This window comes from Periplaneta americana, chromosome 4 (genome assembly GCF_040183065.1).
Source record: "Periplaneta americana isolate PAMFEO1 chromosome 4, P.americana_PAMFEO1_priV1, whole genome shotgun sequence".
NCBI classification, from domain to species: Eukaryota; Metazoa; Arthropoda; class Insecta; order Blattodea; family Blattidae; genus Periplaneta; species Periplaneta americana.
This window is the reverse complement of record NC_091120.1, coordinates 15,341,755-15,356,318: the sequence shown is the minus strand read 5'-3', so window position 1 is coordinate 15,356,318 and position 14,564 is coordinate 15,341,755. Positions and strand designations below refer to the sequence as shown.

General features: G+C 34.9%; 1 protein-coding gene across 1 annotated transcript in view; it reads right to left on the bottom strand.

Moving 5' to 3' along the window:
• Nucleotides 1-7,279: 7,279 nt before the first annotated feature.
• The window catches only part of LOC138697549 (lateral signaling target protein 2 homolog), a 51,195-nt gene continuing 43,910 nt past the window's right edge, over nt 7,280-14,564 (bottom strand). The window contains exon 12 of the mRNA XM_069822883.1: nt 7,280-13,913. The gene's annotated coding sequence lies outside the window, so the exon portion shown is untranslated. The remainder of the gene's footprint in view (nt 13,914-14,564) is intronic.

Below are 14,564 nucleotides of genomic sequence, written 5' to 3'. Positions count from 1 at the left end.
ATATTCATCAAATGAAGCAGACAATCAAAGCACTAGTCAATGCAAAAATTCACATATAAGTCATTCCAAACTTCTTTACACCCACGAAGGCTCAAGATCATAATCTTCAGTCAAGAACAATTCCATGCTGCACGTCACTAGGCTATACAATATCCTGATTACATAAAACATTCAAGATTCAGATTCCCAATATTCTGACATAGTGAAATTGTTTACATACAATTTCTTCATACTGGTACTTAAAAATAGTACGATAAATAAAGACTATAAAAAGAGGATATTGTAAGTGGCAAGATGAGAAAACTTATACTGAAATGTCGATTACAACACACTGTTGCAATACAAATTCACTATGGTGAGCCTAATTTTGAGTCTTTACATACAATATTATTCGTTTTATTAAAAGTTGTCTTATGATAACATTAAACTAGCATATGTTACCTGAGCAAAAATAGTTCTCAATAAAACTTCATTAGAATATTGTAAAATGTCTATAACTAAAATAAATTTAGATTAGAACTGATGGAAAAGAAGAATTACTTAACACAAGTGCTATCATGGAGGCCATACGGGGCCATACATCATATGGGAACCTACAATTTTTTTAATTAATCATATGGAGAAAAGAAAATTTTGTCTGTATGGAGCCATACGGCATATGGGTGCCTAAGTTTTGTACGTGGAGATCTGTATAGATCTAAGATCATCTCTTGCTGTTCCTAATGTATTTTGTTTGATGTTCATAAACAAAAATTGTTCACCTCTGCAGCACTGGAATCCAGAATTATATAAAATAATGGTTGAAAAACAACAAGTGCTGCAAATACGCAGTCCAAGTCATCGAGACAAGTGTGCATCTACGGTGGTGCTACATGATGTATTCTTTAAATCAAACTTGTTGTACAATTAAAATGTAAAGCAAAACAATTTCTTTATTTCTTCTTTAATATTAAAATAGTACATTATTCAACGAGCCTATAATGGTAGTAATTAAGACGCGAGTATGTTTATGAAACAAGCGCAAGCGAGTTTCATAATTTTCATACAAGCGTCTTAATTACCATTATAGGCAAGTTTCATACGACTTTTTATGCTTGACCACATTTCTAACTTGAAATTATTCATAAGTATTCATGTTGTTCTTATCTGACTGGGGAGCAGAACTGACTTTGTGCAATATATCGTAAATTGTGAGATGTGCGGAGACGCGAAAGTATTGATTTTTTCCGAGAAACAAGTGTCATTGATCCTGATATAATCTAGAGAGTAAAATAAACATTAATCTTGATATAACCTTGAAATTGATTTAGACATTGAAAAACGAGATGACAAATTGAATTTATTTGAATATTATTTACAATTAACGCTAATTATTATAGTAACAGAACATAACCTTCTGCGACAGTATTGGATTTCCAGCCTCCGTGACGTTTCGCTAGTTGTCTTTCGATTGCATATCCGAGAATAATCGGTACTTGTGCTTTCATATTGCTACAATGGTGTTTTCTGATTGGTGGAACACTTGAACTTTAATGAGGTCCATTAAAGGGCTGCTACCAGGTGTATAATTACTACATTTCGCCATGGTCGAGCATAAAAATCATTAAATGACAGTCAGAGAGATAGAGAGAGGAGAGTAAAATATATTTCAAGGAAGAAAACAAGGGGTGGGGCATATGGCCAAGAAAAGAATTACCATGACAACACTGCTTAACACTGACCTTGGCTTTCTTTCAGGCAGGCGAAGAAAGGTGGGGGAGAATTTACAACTATTCATAAAATTGAACAGCTGTTTCAACACACGTAATATTAAAGAAAAATGTTTGCTACGCTGGAGAAACAAATACTGTAATTATTATCAGAAAGCTATGACTCTCACTAGTCTTGCTAACAATATCAAAACAAGATTAAAACTTTTCTTCCTCCACACAACTATCTTCCTACAACAATGGTGTAAAACAATTCGTAACGAATAAGGCTACAACCTTAACTGACCAACAATCAGCAGTCGATAAATTAAAATGGAACAATTTTTTTTATTTATTTTATTGGGTTATTTTACGACGCTCTATCAACATCTAGGTTATTTAGCGTCTGAATGAGGTGAAGGTGATAATGCCGCTGAAATGAGTCCGGGGTCCAGCACCGAAAGTTATCCAGCATTTGCTCATATTGGGTTGAGGGAAAACCCCGGAAAAAACCTCAACCAGGTAACCTGCCCTGACCGGGATTCGAACCCAGGCCACCTGGTTTCGCGGCCAGACGCCCTGACCGTTACTCCACAGGTGTGGACAAAATGGAACAATTCACAAGTGAAGTGAACGGAGAAAATTCACAAAGTCAAGGCACATACATCATAAATGGGAGTGGACATGTAAACAATGGGTAGAAAACGATAGAGCATGATGGTGACTATAGCACTTGACATGTTTACTCTCAATGCATACACAATTGCTATACCCAGATGTCCCAGCGCAGGGAAGATATATTGGATTTTCAAAGTATCTGGCAAGAAGAGATGTTAGTTGTCACTGCTGAGGTTTACCATAACAGCAAATCTACCAGCAACGTATTCACGAAAAAAACTTGGTGGCTGTCTCTCTGAAGCAGCTTATCTCCATTTTTGTTACATTTTTCATCACACAACCGAAATATATTCTAATTTCGAGCCGTCAATATACTGCCAGGTTTCTCCCTACTCAACTTCATTGTTTCTCCACTGAAATCATCCCTTCTAGCTAACATCATGAGAAACTTGCTTCTTATTAGAATTGTTGGACCTACTTTGATCAACATAAACCTTGACAACTGCGTTAAATCTTGGTTGCTAAAGTCCGTCATGTTGCATGAGATGTCACAAGGAAAGAGCATAATAGGAAAAAATTAAAATATTGAAGAAATGATTATGCTGTGGAAAATCTTTTAATACTTTGGGTACCGGTATGTAGTTTAGTAAAAGTCTTTGTTGCAAACCTATTATCTTGTTAACCCAAAATGGCAGTTTATACTAGCATGGATTTAATTTGTATTTCTTCTGAAAATTGCATTAATATGTGAAAAACAAAGGCCAATTATATTTTTAACTGGACAGTAATAATTTTCCTCCTATCACGTCACTAAATTTTATAGAGTTCCACCATCTTTTCCTCTAAAAAAAAAAAAAAAAACACTGTGTATATACTATATGTGTTTTACTATTGAATACTTAATTTGAACAATTTCGATGCATTACAGTATTAAAATGGATATATACACAAACATTAAATCTTTTCGAGTAGCTTAAAAAACATTGAACATTTCAGCCACGTAGCCCTGAAACTAACACATAGGAATGTGTGAGGAAAATCATATAAAACGAGTAGAGATCACAATACACGAAAGAACAGTTGAGCAAATTTCTGATATTGCATATTTTGAAAACAAGTTTTCAGAATACAAAAGTACTATCTGAGAAATACCAACATTGGACATAAAGTTTTAAGTACTTTATATAGTAACAGGAATTAGAAAAATGCATTCAGATTGCTTAGACAGAAACACATCCCTATTAGCATTTCATGAGCATACATAATAACTGGTAAATTCATGATGATTATAATGATTCTGAATTAAGGATGCAAGGGATAGTGAAGTGCATTCCATAACCTCTCCTATCCAAAACCCAACCTCAACCTGCTCGTGGTGCAACCTGCTTTTACAGATGAGGCTCTGGGGACCGAAACCACACCATCAGAAATAGAGGAAATGCTATTTCATCTCTTACGCTGGACTGCCACAGCGTAGAAATGTTCCACAAGTGGTGCTTGTGAGAAAGGTCAGTGGACTCTTAAAATTCCTCCCGGCTAGGTCCGATGGACCCATTAACCAACGACAGGTGTGGCCCTCCAGACATACTGGGGGTTTACGTGAGTGGGTGATGTAACCACCATTACAAACAAAAAATTGGTGCCCACTTAAAAAACGGTTACACTTATGCTAATTAACCTAATAGCAAATCCTTCAGATAAGTTTTCCGGAGGCAAAATAGTCCCCCTTTTCGATCTCCGGGTGGGGCCATCTGCAGGACGTCATTTACAGAACATCCTTAAAATTCTCCAATTAAAGAAGAAGAAATGACTGAAGATCATCTACAAACCTGTGAAGTTCTACCTGATGGATCCACCACAGAGAAATATTGGAGAGCAAGAACGCTATTGGCTTTGTTGCCAAAGCCTGGCATTAGATAACAACAACAACATGACTCTGAATTATGCCTATACACATACCCACAAATACGCACATATATCAGCACTGAAATACTAGTCAAAACGTAGTTAGGAGATAAAAAAAAGTATTTCTGCAACCTCTGAAAATATATTCCTCCCCTTGTTATCCTACAACTCCCAAGACTGCTGTAACTGAAGCAGAGAAAGAATAGGAAATAACAGAATCGTGTGTGTGTGTGTCTAATGCTCTGGATTTAACAATGAAGTCCTCATCCTTCTTGCTTCCCAATATTTTGATGGAAGGTCCACAAATGTCCTAAGAGTTTCACAATTAGCCAGGTGCTCCATCTCCATGTCCTCTTCTCTGGTGCACAGTAAGCATTTAGGTGAATTCAGTACTCCAATACGATGGAGGTGTTTACTGAGGCAATCATGACCAGTAATCAATCTAAACATGGTCAAGGCAGATTTTCGAGGTAGATAAGGAATTAGTTTTGGATCTTTAAATGATTCTTTCCATTTTGAATTTTGATGTTTTGCCTGTTCGCTGTTACTTATTCTTTTTATGACTCGTTTTATTGATTCATATGGGAACTTGAAATTTTATATCTCCCGCAGACCAACAGGTAATTGAGGGGTTTGCTGGAAGAAAGGCGGATAGACCTCTACGCCCTTCTTTGGGAAAACGGTTTAAAATGTAGTGAATAATTCGCTAATTATAGTAGCGAAATTTTGTTTTGATTGTACTGTACATACCTGCAGGACAGGGCTGCGTGCGTGCACGATTTAGTCATCAGTCTACAAGTAGAGCTAGTGCTGCACGTTACCGCATACTGTACTGTGTGTGTTTTCTCTTGGTAGAGACTAACAAATATATAGGCCTATAGTTCAATTTAGTCAGTCCAGTTGTTTCCTTTGACTACTTTTTATGTTCATTATTGTCCTTGTTTTAAGAGTAAACAAACTTATGAAACTCACAGATTCAGATGGAAATATTTTATGTTCTATAAAGAGATTTGTTACAATATTCAGATTTTTGGGCTTATTGTTATCAGGATTATACAAAGAATAAGTCTTATTTATGTTCACACAAAATGGAGATTTTATTTTTCTGTTATATTCAGAGATTTTGCTTTGCGTACTTAATGTCTACTCAGTATATCTGAAATAATGTAAATTACTTTAGAAGTAGATAATAAATGTCATAAAATGTATCTTTGTTTCAATTCCGTGTGAAATTTAAATCTGAAATCTACATTAAATCCCCTAAGCAAATCATTATATGGATAAAGGGCGTATAGACCGAAGTTTTATATGGTACAAATATAAGGAAATTTAATAATATAAATTGCCTAAATGCTACAAAACATTTATACTCGCTAAGATTTTTAATTTAATGTATAATTTTGTTCACTATCTGTATAACATTTTATTCAGGTGCGTTTTAAAATCTTAGATTGCCTGTATCTCAATTCACCATATTGATGTATACACCCTTTTTCCGGCAAACCCCTCAATTATCTATGCTAGCCTGTCATGGCATAGAGATGCGTCCCACAGGAGGCAGAGGTGGAAATGGTCAGTAGACTCAAGAAAGCCCTCCCGGCTAGGTCCGAAGGACCCACTGACCAAAGACAGGTGTGGTCCTCCTTTCATATAGGGGGTTGAGAAAGGACAGTACAACTGCCAACTCTTAAAAACATGGTGTCTTTCAAGAAAATGGTTCAAATCAGCTCATCAAAATGTTGCATCCCAAAGTAAAATAACAGAATCGAACATTCACATTATGAGTCATTCCACGTCAAAGTAAACACCCACTAAACACAACATTTTTATATTGGCTCCAAACGTTTTACATTCGTTTAATAGATCAAAACAATATTTTTTAGTAAGGGCAATATATCTATATTTTTAATTGCATGCAATTTAAAATTTTCGAAAATTGGACATGTAGCATTATAATGAAAGCCGTCTCCTACAGGGTATGTCGAAGAAATACAATACTGTACTTGGCCATAATGTGCCACCTTCTATTGGTCATTTTTTAAATTTGAAGTTGATAAATTCAGAGTGCCACTGATGAAACTCCTAGTTTGGGTGACAAATCCATTTTCAATTTTGATAACATTTCAAGAGATATGTCTTAACACATTGAATGCCACTTGATGCATATACACGTCACATGGACCTAGCACCATATGCCAATGACGCTTATGGATGTCATAGTTGTTTTCTTGCTTTCCTGTACATTATTCCTTCAGTATTGTTATGTAGTATTACTTACTGGAAGGGTCCTGCTACTTATTATCATTCTTGGTTATTACCTTCCACTCATTTAAGTAGAGGAATCATGGATGACAAATTAGATTATAATTTTGAGACGTCTCCAGGTCCTTCAAATGCAAAAAATCGTAAAAGTGCGCCAGATAAACTTGCAAGGATGACGAAATTGCGCGTCTAGTGAATACTTCAATGCCTGATTCGGACAGTGACAGTGATTTCAATCCAAATGAAAGTGAAAGTGAAAGTGATAGTGATAGTGATAGTGAAAGTGAAACTGATTTTGAAACATCTAATAATTCAAGTACTACTACAGTTCAAAATGTGGATATTTCGAGGTCTTATTTATCTCGATTGAATTTGAAGACAGTATTGTTGAAACAGTAAATAAAGAGGGCAAAAAGTACAAAAGCCGCATGCAATTGAAAAGTATAATAACCACATGTCAGGCGTCAATCAGCAAGATCAAATGCTTTCGTATTACCCATGTGAAAGAAAAAGGTTCGATGGTATAAAAAAATTGACATCCACCTCTTCCAAATAATGTTACTGAATGCACATAATTTGCATCCTCGGTACACCACAAGGAGTAGGATTTCGTTATATGATTTCAGACTTTCAGTAACACGATATTGCTCTCGTATGCAACACTCAGCAGTCCAACAATCAAACTGGTATCACCAGCTGTGAAACACCTGCCTACAAAACAACGCGCTAATGGGGGGGGGGAAAAAAAAAAAAAAAAAAAAAGATACGCTGCAAAGTGTGTTACGCAGAAGAAAAGAATCAACTTTCTACTGTCCTGATTGACATGGTCAACCTGGATTGTGTGTCGATCCCTGCTTTGGAATCTACTACAAATGAAGTAAGATAGGCCTAATTTGTTTTTCTCTAACAATATTTCAATATACGGTCACGTAAAAACAAAAATAAGTGTGACGCGTAAACCTGTCAAATGGCACTGATAATGGAATTAACGCGGTGCCGGTGACGCGTAAATGCATCATCAATATTTCAAACATTGTCTGTACTCGAAAATTGTATACAGAGGTTAAAAATTATTCATAGATACTATTACATGACAAACACAAAAAACTAATCAGCTCCTGGGGATAGAATTTGCAACAATACAGTCGGCAGCAAACGTGTTAAAGTTTCTCCCTCTGTTATAAATAGAATTCGTGTTTTGAACAGATTAAATCAGGTATAGTAATGTCACTTAATGTTCATTTCATGTTTTCAATGATGTGCACTGCAATTTGTAACTAAATATAGACTGGTTGAAAGCAAGAACACAGGAGGGTGAGAATAATGGTATACTTTCTTTTTCTCATATTTTTAAACTAATGATGTGTGTTTTAAATTTATTTTTAAGATATTGAATTATGTAAAACACGAAACATTTTTTGCACTGACTTAATTTTTAAAATTATATCTGGTTAAAGAATATATCCTGTACAATAAATGTCACTACAACAAATATTTTTACTAAGTAAAACTTGGATTACGAGCATAATTTGTTTCGAAAACGTGCTCTTAATCCAAAACACTCTCATATCAGAGTGACATTCTCCATAAAAACAATGCAAACTCAGTTTAATTCGTTTCACAACCTTTCATTCATATAAAACACAGTATAATTTAGGTAAAATTCAATACAATTGTGCAACATAAATTAGTTTACTGTATTTTGTTTTAAAGCGTCCTTCACCTGCTTTACTGCTTAGTAAACTTCTTGAACATTCAAATTAAATGTTTTCACTATCACTAACGGAATCACTTCTGACTGCCTGACTAACTGGAATCTTTTGCTTTGACTAAGAACCTAGCCAATGACACTTTTGCCTCGTTTTGAGGATTTTGAGGAAATGTGACATTGCATTGTCATTAAACAAATTTATCGCACACACTGCTACAACCTTAACAAGGTGGTAATCAATCAATCAATTAATCAATCAATCAATCAATCAATCAATCAATCAATCAATCTTCTTAATGTATCCAGCTGTTTGCTGACAACATAAAGTCCACTATAGTCCACTGTAGTCCATTCAGTTGTTGTTTTTCACGAGAAATGAGGGGTATTTTGATCGGTGTTCATTATAAATGCCTGTTGCTAGTAGCCAGAGGTGGGGTGTAGTCAATATATACTGCAGGGCTGTGTCTTCTGCAACTGGTACTGATGATTTTAATTTACTTCTTTTGTGGTTTATGGATGGACAGTATAGAAGAATGTGTTCCAGATCTTCATCATGATTATTACACCACAGACAAGTAGGATTATCAGAAATGTGAAATCGGTGTAGGTACAATTGAGTGACAATGTGACCTGTTCTGGCTCTTGTTAAAAATGTTTGAACATGTCTGGGCAAGTTTTTGTACATTTCCAGGTCATTTAGTTTCTTTTGTACAGACTGTAAAATTTTTCCTTTGTCAGAAGAGAGCCAAATGATGATCCATAGGTTTGTAAAATGAGAATATACTGAAGCAAAAGCACTGGATAGAGATATCACTTGAAGAGGTCTTGGTTGCAAATATGTTGCCTGTTTTGCAATATCGACTTTTTCGTTTCCAGGTATACCACAATGACTAGGTATCCATTGAAATGTTATTTCCTTTTGGAGTTCTTTTAGTTTACTTAGTTATTTCTGAATTGGAATAATTCTATGTGCATATAGGTTTGATACATATTTAATTATATTAAATATAGCCCCTCTTAACAAGGTGGTGAGTTTGAACAAAATTTTGCACTCCTTTCCATTTTTTACACACCTCTTTAATCTCATTTGAAGCAAGGAATTCGTCCACTCTTTTCGCCTCTTCCTCTTCAGACGAAATCCAATTCATTGCCTCTTGTTGTTGCTTGCACCATCAGTTCATCGGTCGTTACGCACAAATTGTGCTGCTCATATTGCAAGACATCGCTCGTTTATCAAACAAAAATGTTTTCTCATTGTTCGCTCGTTTTGCAAAACCTCATAAACAAGTTACTTGTAATCCAAGGTTTTACTGTAATACTATGATAGAGATATTAATGAAGCATACAATAAACCAGAGAGTTCGGTTCAAATCCCGGTCTACACTAAATTTGTAACTTGTGTTGGGCAAGCTTTTGGTCCAGACAAGACTAGGGTTTTTCCAGGTACATTGGTTCCTTTGTGACATCCCAACAATTCTCTATCATCATTCATTACGAATATAATGTGGACCCACCATCTATGGTGCATTCTGGGATAGTCTATGACTAAGAAGTCTATATACTCAGCACTAGCAACATCTATGAACCTGCCCATAGAGTTGGGTCAAATAAATTAAGAGCCCTGCCATTGAGAGGAAGGGGAGAAACAATAACAATAATAATAATAATAATAATAATAATAATAATAAATAAAATATATAAAATGTTTTCAATACTTAATAGTACATTATGCAACGAGCCTATAATGAAGGTAATTAAGAAGCGAGTATGGATATTTATGAAACGAGCGCAAGTGAGTTTCATAATTTTCATACGAGCTTCTTAATTACCATTATAGGCGAGTTTCATACGACTTTTTATGCTCGACCATATTTCTAACTTGATATTATTAATTTTCTTTGTATCTGACCTTGGCCAATGTTCCGTATTTTGTGAGATGTGCGCAGACGCGAAAGTATTGATTTTTTCCGAGGAACAGATGTTCACAATGACCTTGCTAGGGCATAAGAACCTACAGAGATAACATTGAAATTAAATTAGACATTGAAAAACGAGATGACAAATTGAATTTATTTGAATATTATTTACAATTAACGCTAATTATTATAGTAACAGAACATAACCTTCTGCGACAGTATTGAATTTCCAGCCTCCGTGACTTTTCGCTAATTCTCTTTCGATTGCATATCCGAGAATAATCGATACTTGCAGTTTTATAACGGTAGAAAGCTGACCTGTCATTGGCTGAACAGTTGTAACCTGAGTCGTCATTGGCTGAAAGACCTGACCTTTAATGAGTAGGTGTACTTGAATGAGGTCCATTAAAGGTCTGCTACCAGGTGTATAATTACTACATTTCGGCATGGTCGAGCATAAAGATTCTTATAGTTTCGGCAAGAAAGGAGAGAGAGAAAGCATTCATGTTTGATCCTTTGGTGCTTATATCCTCATAAAGAAAAAGGTGTTGAATTATTTTCAGAAGTACCATCTGCCAATACTTGGATTATTAAAAAGCAAGTCTTTCCAGCTCAGAGTGGAGAGAGATGATAAAAATGACAGCCATGGTAGCACCAGTTCGAGCTCTTCCAGGACATTCCATAGGCCCATCGCACTGCAAACACTGTAGTGAGTTTGAATCCCTACCTCATGTGCTTGGGAGGTGACCTTGGGGAGAAATCTTGAGAATAAAACGACTTAACATCATTCGTTCCCTTCTTGCTGCTGCTCTCCAAAACAAAGGTTTGGAAGTTTATAAAGAAGTTCATTGTTTGGCTGATCAAGATAGTGTACGGAGGATTGACATTATCGTCATCAATAGGAAAAAATCTGGAGCAGAGATCGACCCTACAATTCACTTTGAACAGTCCAAAGCACAATCTAAGGATGTTGATAAAAAGAAAAAATAAATATACGAGTCAATACATTACTTCCGTAACAAATGTAACTCCCAGAGTATCATAGTGACAGGTCAGCTGTTGGGGTTCCGAGGAACAGTCCCTAAATTTTTTGTGACATGAAAAGGAAAATATAAATTAGGCAAAAATATTCACGACGAAATTGTCCAAAACATAATCAAATACTCAATTGCCATTTTAAAAAATCATCTATATGGTAAACACTCCACATAAATGTTAAAATTATATATTTGTGATCAACAATCTGTGTTTTTTTATGTTCAACTTTTATCTACGTTTTTTGTTTCATATGCTCATTCATGTACAACCATTATTGTAAATTGTGTGTTATTCTGTGTCTGTAGGCAAGCTTTGGAAGGTCAGATAATAAAATAAAATAATAATATATGAAAAAAATATTGAATAAAACCTGAGACATAGAAGTAAAATTTGCATTGTTTCTTGTTCACTTTAACACTTGTTTAAAACTTAAAACTTTTTTAGATAAAACGTTAAAATTGTAACAATTTTAACATTTCAACTAACAAATGTTTCAAGTAAAATTTGCTTCAAAATTGGTCACGTCAATGTGGAAGGACTCGTATCTTAAACTCTCCAACACATTGTTAGAATGCTCAACGCAAAATGCTTTCAGATTAAGTACGTTGTTAACTAATGCTGAATACTTGGCAATAAAGTCATTAACTCTCACTATCTCCAATGTTTCTAATAGAGTGGATTCAGAAGAAAGTACTGGGCATGGCTGGAGATGATCTGATCCATTTTTTTCTGAAGACTGCATAATGGACAAAGTGGCGAAGAATTACTCTGATTTTGTTCAAGTATGACAAACAGTCATGTCCTCTGAATACTCCAAAGGATGCAACAGAACTTTACCGAAATCTAACATTCACAAAATCCTGGACAATAGCAAAAATATAAAAGGACACTAGAAAATTGTGTTCACAATTGGATACAGAGAACTGTAGCAAGAAGCAACAAAGCTATTCTCTGCATGCATTACAAGGAAAATGAGCAGTGTTACATAGGATTAGTAAAGAAAAATTTTCTGCATGTGGTTTCACGACAAGGAAGAAGAGACAGCAACACTAATACTATGTTATCAGACAATCAAAATTACAAAACCTAATTTCCAATAGAAAAACTAAATATAAAAATTCAATGGGGACAATTTCTTTATCCTCTCCCCTTGTTCATCTAAGGGTACGTACACGTTGGAGCAATGATAAACGATAAAAGAAATGATCTAGCGATGCTTTGGTATTATCAAAGAATCAAGTGTTCATATAGGAGCAACTAGATTGCGGGAAGCGAACATTTTGTTTTATCAGTAGAAGATATTCTATGCATCCATTTAATGAAAGAAGATATATAGGAAATATCAGCTGCTAAGTTCAAGGTTAATGTGACTTAAATACGTACAAAATTCAACCCATTTCTCATCCCGAAGATAGTATAAATTCGTTGTGTTGTGATTGGTTCTTGTGATCACATATAACGAATAAATACACAACTGATCAATTTGTCAATATGTACAATAATTAATTTAATAAGCCGAAATAATAATAAATCGATTAATATTCGGATATATTGATAACCACCGGTATATACACCGGTTAATATTATCTTAATCAGAGATCATATGAACGACAAGAGCGAAGAAAATGGAACTTTGGTTTTTCGTCGCTTTTATAGTGTATCTTTGCTTTTATCGTTACTCCAATATGCACACCTCAGGGGATTATTCCTGTGTTCGTCCATGGTCTGGAATTTAGGTTAAGTATAGATTTAAGACCTCTCCTGGCACCACATTATCATAATCATCCTATCATATCATCAGGGTAATGTAACTCCGCCTTCCAGGTGCCTCAACCTCAGAAGTGAGTTACAACTAAGCCAATGCCAGGAGAGAAGACCAGAAATGTTGAAAAGACAACCTGGTGGCATTGGATTAAAAAAAAAAAAAAAAAAAGAAATATGCACACCTCAATGACAATGCATGCTTCAATTCTCTCTGATATAGCATCGCTGCTTCTTTGATCGTTTATCGTCGCTCCAACGTGTACGTACCCTAAGGAAGAAGGTAGGTCTAGACTTCGAAATAAGTTTTCTACATTTCATCAGCAATCTAAATTTCTTCTGTAAAATTACCATCGATTTCTCCCCTTCTTTAAAAAAAATCTATACAACTCAAAATTCTTTGTTCTAAAGTAAATTCTTTAAGTTTACAACTAATTTAAAATATTCCACGTTATGTAGCACTATCACAAAGAAACTTCTATTGCTTTCGTCCCTTCAAGAACTTGGAATACACAAATTATCAATTAAAATGAGAGCTTAAGAACATAATGAAAAGTAAAACATAAAACATCTGGTCATCTTAAAAATTGATACCATTAAGAATTGTCATTTTTAATGAAAATAATATTCTAACTGTAGGAGAGAGAACTTGTTGGCCACTTGCATATTCTGAGCAAGTAAATGTAAACACATTAATGCTTAAAACTCAATCTGACAAGCCTACATTTGACAATGTGTTGTACTCAGTGCAGCACAACATTCACATTAATGTCATCAACTGAAATAAAATAAGTCAAAATAATAAATAATAGTTTTTCACGTGGAATAACAGAAGATGGGGAATCTGACGAGAAATGTTGTTACATTCATTGTATTTTCAGTACCAGCAATCATACCTTCTCATTTCAACAATAAAATAATAATAAAAACCTGCATTTGTTGGAATAGATGAATCGGATTTAGTTTCAATGCAGCTGATGTTATGAAATAGAAACACCCGGAAATGTGATGAAACTGCAACATAAAACATAAAAATGTATTAGTTCCTTAACTATGTCAACAAATTTAGGATATAGGTGGATTAACGACTTAAGTAAGAAAATGAAGTTTTGAGAAAATCGCAGTCAATATTTCAGAAATTATGGCAAATAAATAGTATTTAGTAACTGATGCTTAACTCATAATGATTTACTTCGATTCGTTGGATATCTAATACAAAGAAATCAACCTACAAGAAATAGAATCTGAAACAGCTCAGAAGCACTGGTGGACATCAGTCTTCACACCAGACCAAGAAAGGAAGCAGTGGCACTATTCCGCCTCAACACTGGTCATGATCTCCTTGCAAAACTCCTTTTTTCGCCAACATCAGTATGTGAATGTGTACTACCTAATTCTAGTGAAGAACTGCACCGTCTTCACCTCCAAGTGTGCTCTGTATTGCATTCCTCTTCAGAAGCAGAGATAGGAAGCCAGAAACTTGTTAATGTTTTTCGTTAAGTTCGTGGTTTATGATTTTATTACCGTACCTGACATTAGATAAATTAATTTTCACTTAGCCTCCTCACCTGCTATAGTATAAATAAAATTACAATAGTTCAAAGTTATTGTAATAATAGCTAGGATTCAGGGACGGATGCAAGGGGGGGGGGGATTAAGGGGATA